The 6613-nt window shown below is 42.1% G+C and overlaps 1 protein-coding gene across 1 annotated transcript in view; it reads left to right on the top strand.

The window, feature by feature from the left end:
- The window catches only part of ATP13A4 (ATPase 13A4), a 168342-nt gene that overhangs the window by 41149 nt on the left and 120580 nt on the right, over positions 1–6613 (top strand). The window lies entirely within an intron of this gene.

Raw genomic sequence — 6613 nt, 5'->3', positions numbered from 1 at the left:
CATTCCTTCCCCGGACTGCAGACCGAGGTCAAAGCGTCTTGTGCCTGGGAATTCCTAGCACTCATCCGTTCTCACCCGGACGATCTTTCCCGTTGCAACTGGACAAACACTGGAAAGACCCCCAAAGCCCAGGTGCCTCCGAAGACTGTGTTCTGTCATCTTACTCCTCTCCTTGTCCCTTCGAAAGTCTATTACGTACACTTCCCCACCCTGCGTTCCACTACCCCGCCACAACTGATCAGAGCAGTGTGAACCAGTTTCAATCTTGCCTTCTTCATCTTGATTTCAACCTTAATTTTTAATTACCTGCTCTTGTGTGTCAATTTAAATGGATTTGCTATGCCAGAGACTCTTCAAATAAATGAGGTTCTAAATTAGTCTTTATGTAATTAGACAAGAACTCAATTATTTTAAACATTCTTACTATCTGAGACTTGCACAAAAATAAGCTTTGGGCACTAATAGTTTACAAGTCTGTTGCCAGGTTGTGGCATTAAAATGATACCGTACAAAAGATGTTGTTTGAATGATATTACAATAGCTGGACGGCCAATGACGTCCCAGCAAGGAGGACTGGGTGACTCCTATCTGAAAATGTGTTGAATATCTGTTCTTTATGTCATTAAAAAATCAGCACTTGGTATTTATCATCAATCTCACACTGGTAAAATTACAGATCATTATCACAGATACTGATTAGGTAGTCATTTCTTAGCATTAAAAACAAGAGACCATGATGTGCTTGCTGGCTGAGAGTCTTCAGTACACCATTTATTTTCAACTCCCTTCTCTTATTAAGCACATCGAAAAAAGATTTTCCAAAAAGATTCAAGTAATTGCATTTTTATTTTATAATTTTGAAAGTGGCATTTTATTCATTATTCGTCTACTTCTGAATGTTAACCAAAACGTAAGGATGCCACCTTTCTATGCAAATAACATGATTTACATTCATTGGCGTTTGGAATTCAGATGCTCCTGCTGATTTCCATAGATTGCATCTTTATTATAATTACAGACACAGTTTTCCTTCACTGTCACTGTATGTCACGCATTGTCAAAGACCGGGATGTGTGGAGAACTTTGCGATGATTAGCTCTGAGCACTGACTCAAGGCACTTCATCCGGATGTTTTAACGAGGAGCCTTTTCCCTTCGGTTTCAATGAAAGACGTCGGGGCTAGAAACTGCAGATCAGCCACGCACATGGCGTCGCAGAGTCTGCCGGGCCCGGAGTGTTCTTGGTCAGCAGCGTCTCCAGCAACTCCTCCTCTGTGTCCTCCCTCTGCAATCACAGAGCCCTCGCTCCTCACACAGCACCGTTTTCTATGGGAAGCAGACACTCTGCTTTGTTCGCTCTTCTGCCCATAACATTGCCCTTAATAGTCCCACTTCTCTTTATTCATTCATTTATTCCTCTAGCAAGTATTTACGGAGCACTAATCATGCTGCAGACACTCTTATAGGCACTGGAAATATGGGAATATAGCCATGAAATCTTGGTGCTGTGTTCTTTCTTTCTTTCTTTTTTTTTTTTTTGAGAGATTTTTACTATAGGGTGTGTGCGCTTGCTGGAGAGACAAGAGAGAAAGAGAAGAGAGAGAGAGAGAGAGTGAGAGAGAGAGGAGAGAGAGAGAGAAAAAGAGAGAGAGAAAGTGAGAAATCATCCCTCGTGGGGGGATGGCCATGCTGCAATCCCTTCTTCCTTAATTTTCCTCTCAGGATTTTGGGCGTGCACGCACATAGGCCCAGCCTGAGTTTCAGCCGCCAGGTGTGGTCTACCACGTGAGAGTACAACACCTTAGCCACCGTGCCGCCTGCTGGCCCCATCTGTGTCCTCTTTTTAAGTGGACAGTCCTACTGGAAGCGCACCATTCTTTTGACCTCACTTAATCACCTCCCTATTGCCAAATATGTTGGTCCTTAAGGCTCCATCATATACATTTTGGGAGGATACTTACAGAGTGGCATTCCAGTGAGGCATCAGCGCACAGACTCTCTCCCTCTCTTGTAAATGTAGAAAACAGGTGATCTGTCTGCTTATTAAAACTTCATTCTTTAGACATATATCACCTTCTCTATTAAGAATTTTTAAAAATAATTATTTGTTTAATTTTATTTGTTGTTATTATTATTATTTAATTTGACCAGAGAGAGAGAGAGAGAGAGAGAGAGAGAAAGGGAAAGTGAGAGAGCAAGCCACCAGGTGCAGGATTCAAACCATGGTTGGCCGTGTGGGAGTCCAGCACCTTAACTACCATGCCATCTGCCAGCCCGACTACTAAGTCTATTTAGGTTTATTCTTTGCTCCAGTTTTGGAGGAAGCTACTCACCTGGCCTGCATTCCTTAAGCTCTATGTTTTCATTTCTGATTGCTGTAGTTCTTTTTGGCTTATATTAACATGTGCGTTGGGACCAGCAGTTGTCGTAATGGCTTTGTCGCTGGACTCCCACGTAGTCAATCATGTTTCAAGTCCCGGACCCAGTGGCTTAAACTCACGCCAGGCGTGTGTGTGCGTGCGTGTCCAAGATCCCAAGATGAGAATGGAGGAGAAGTGATTGCGGCGTGGCCATCCCCCCTGGGGGGGGGTGATTTCTCGCCTTCTGTCTCTCTGTCTCTCTCTGTCTTTCTGGTGAGTGCACGCACCCTATAGCAAAAACATCTCTTAAAAAAAGGGAATTGAGAGTGTCTTTAATTCTTACCCGCCCCCCCCACTATGCTTCATTCTTTTTTATATCTTTATTCCCTAATAGAGTATAAGCTTTTTGAGGACAGCAATCACAGCTTACTCTTCATCCCTCACTGCCCTTTGCACATGGCCACAGCAGATGTTCAATATCTGTTTAATTCAACTACCTACATTGAATTGGATTAAATCTATAATAAATGGCCTAACTATTTCTACTAGCACTTTATTACAAAAATACTGAAGTGACATGCCATGATTGAGCAAGGAAAATATTATAGTATTATTTTTTTAAATTATTTATTTCAGGGCTGGCAGGTGGCATGCTGGTTAAGAGCGCTGGACCCCCACATGGCCAACCATAGTCTGAGTCCCAGACCTGGTGGCTTCCTTTTTCACTTTCCTCATTCTCTCTCTTGTTCTCTCTCTCTGTCTCTCTCTGGTCAAATCAAAATAAGTAAATAAAGCTAAATAAAATAATTCTTTTAAAAAATGATTCCTTGTTAGAGGTGGTGTTCTCTTTAGAGACAGAGAAAGAGAGAGAGAGAGCATAGGAGTCCAGTGGGGCATGGCTCTTTTTAGAATTTAGGGCAAATACACACATGTACTTGGGGTGTTTTTCAAGTTGCTGGGGCTGGGATTCGAACTGTCATCAGCTATGTGGGATCCAGCTCCATTGCACAGGATTTAACCACTGTGCTATGATGCCAGGCTGAAATTATTATTATTATTATTTTTAGATACATATTCTCTTTTTGATCCCATTCTCACACTCTATTTCAACCTGTTTTTTCACTAGAAGCCTAGCCAGATATCTCTGAGATGCTGTGAGTTGGCCTCTGAGAATGTAAATTACATTATTTGGAGGCCTCTATCATTTAGAACACAGGACCAACCATTTGTTGTCGTGATTTGTGATTTAGTAGTTCACAAGGAGTATTTACATACACATTTCTCATTTGGTCCTTAGCAGTAGAGATTATTTTCCCCAAACCCTCCAAACCATTTTGCAGATGTAGGCATGGTCAGGTCCCATAGCTCTAAGCAGGAGCAGCAAACATGTATTGATAGTTTAACTATTGCTGGATCTAAAGATCTTGTTATGTTCTGTCCTGTGACCAGACTCCACACAGAAAGTGGTTTAAGAATAAACTCTGGAGTGTGAGTGCCTGGATTTGACCCCCACGAGCCCTGCACTGGGCAACACACCGGTCTGCTTGGCCTACCATCACAACACCGTAGATGGTGGCTTCAACAATAGATTAATTGTCTCACAGGCCTGGAAGCTGCAAGTCCAAAATCACAGTGCTGGCAGGGCTGGTTTCTGGGGAGGGCTCTTTTCCTGGTTTGCACGCAGTTGCTTTAATTCTGCGTGCTCACGTGGCCTTTCCTCTGCGCTTCACACTCCTGCTGCCTCCTACATGGACATCTGTCCCGTGATTTGATGGTTTCGTTTCACCTTGATCGGCCCCTTAACGGTCTTATCGTCACGTATTTTGGACGTTAGGTCTTGAACATGTGGACTTGGGGAGGGTACAACTCAGTCCGAAATAGGTAGGCTGCTTAACTTCTGCCTCTACTTCTCCTTCTGTTAAGTGGGGCTAACAATAGTCACCTGCCTCCTTGTGAGGACTAAATGAGATAATATATGTGAAGTGCTAAGATGAAAACAGTGCTGGCAGGTAGTCATTTCCTGGGCATTGGTTCACTTCGTAATGAAAATAAAATTTATTTGAATATTCCAGGAGAGACAGGCACACCCAACAGGGTCTTCCTGCTGCGATTCACCCCCAGCCTCAGCTGTCCCAGGTTATGGCCACACCCATGTGCAACCAGTGTGCTCAGGGAAGTCCCGGACTTGAGCCCAGGACCTTCCCTATGTGGTCTAGATCCAATACTGCTATGCCATTGCCTGGCCCCGGGGTTAAAATTTTATTACACACTGCATCTCCAGATGTTGTAAGCAAGCAAATCTAATGCTACCTTCCCCTTAGGAACAAATAAGCTAGAAAAACCAATCTCTCCAAAAATGTAGGCTTAGTTCTAAATTTCCTTTCCTTTGCATATGGACACAGATATAGCTTTTGCTTTGTCATATAACATCGCTGCCCACCAACCCTGGTTTTCAGTCAACTGAGATAATGTGATTTCGTCATAGTGTAAAGCTTTTACTAGGTATCTCAATTAAATCCTGCATTTTAGCCAATGTCAACTTTTTCCAGCTAAGCAATATTGGGAATATGAGGTCAGGGTGTCAGTAGCATCAGTGGGTCTGGTCAAGAGGGGGAAAATTAAGAAAAAAAAAAAAAAACAGAGGCTATTAGATACAGGAAGAATAGTATTTTGGCAGTTATGGTCTGCAAAGATAGTGTAGTATTTCAGAAGAGCTCAGAGACATGATTATTACTTTATCAATAATCCCTCGAGTACTTCATTTTAGCTAGAGGCTAGCTTTTCAGGATTGCTGTGTGTTCGTCTCTAAATAGAAAGTACTCATTTTCTTTTTCTTTCTTTAAAAAAAAAAAAAAGTTACCAAAGAGTATGCATGCTCCAGAGAAAGAGAGAGAGAGAGAAACAGAGAGAGAGAGAGAGAGAGAGAGAGAAAGCATCACCCAACCCCTCTCCTCCCCCAGGCACGGCCACGTAACTATTCCTTCTTCATCTCTCCATCCATCAGGAATTTGGGCATGCGCACACATCTGGCACATTTTCAAGTCACGGGGCTGGGATTTGAACTGAGACCAGTCATGATATCTCACTCCCTTAACCAGTAGGCAACGGGTCGAACCTGAAAAGTACTCATTTTTTAATGTCTCTTTGGAACTTAACAATTTATTTTTAAGGCAAGTTCAGAAGTACCGTGTGTGTGTGTGTGTGTGTGTGTGTGTAGTGAATTCCTCCCACACAAGAGAGGTCACAGCATTTTGACCATTGTACTCTTTGAAATTCCAAAGGATGAGGTATTTATAGCAGAAGATTGAAATAAAACAAGTAAGATAATTTACTTTATTTAAATGTAAGGTAGACTGGTATTTCCAGATTCAGAAGACATTAAAAAAAAAAAAAAAAGAAAAGAAAAGAAACACTCAGATTTCTCCCTCTGTTTTCCTGTCCAGGTTACACATAAGTCCTCTGTGTACATCCAACCTTTGTAATACACTGCTGAATCATGTAAAAACCTATTGTTTTTAGAGGTCAAGGACTGATCTGGATAATTCTTTGGATAAAGAGGAGGTAATGTCTGCATAATGAAACTTGAAGTGTAAAAGTCCAGGTTTGGCAGGCAAACGGTTTGGATAATTTGGGTTACAAACCAATTATTTAAAATGGTAGCTCTCTGGTACATTAAAGTGTTTTACAGATGATTAACTTCTGTGGAGAGGGCTGGGAAATTGACCAAAGTAGAAGAAACCATTCCCAGGTAAAGATGATCTTATTTTTCCAGAAAGAAAAAAAGTAAGTGGAGAGACTTTCAGAGTTTCTAAAGTTTCTTGAAAAGGGATATACGTTTCTATTTACAGAAGTAACATCCCATCTCAGGAACAACTGTGGACAATGAGGCGTAGGCCCGTATGTCAAATAGCAATTGCTACGAGCCGGCTCTGAGCCAGACGTTGGACCAGGTGCACCACGTGTTAGTTCATTCAGTCCTTCACGCGTCATGGGAAGCAGTATTGTTACCCCCACTTGCCAGATGAAGAAAATTAGGCACAGAGAGTTGTAAAACAGGATGGAACTGAGACTTGAGTTAAAGTCTCAAGCCTGTATTCTTTTCCCTAGTGGACAAACCCAAATGGAAAAGAGAAGGCAGTAATTTTGCCAGAAGTGACCACGTCACTGTGTCATACTTTTCCTCCATTCCTGGCCTTTTCTTTAATCCTTTGTACTTAATGTATTTACCTTTGTCTTACAAAGTTGGGTGGCTTA

This window comes from Tupaia chinensis, unplaced genomic scaffold (assembly GCF_000334495.1).
Source record: "Tupaia chinensis unplaced genomic scaffold, TupChi_1.0 Scaffold141231_1, whole genome shotgun sequence".
Classification (NCBI taxonomy): Eukaryota; Metazoa; Chordata; class Mammalia; order Scandentia; family Tupaiidae; genus Tupaia; species Tupaia belangeri.
This window is presented reverse-complemented; position numbering and strand designations above follow the sequence as displayed.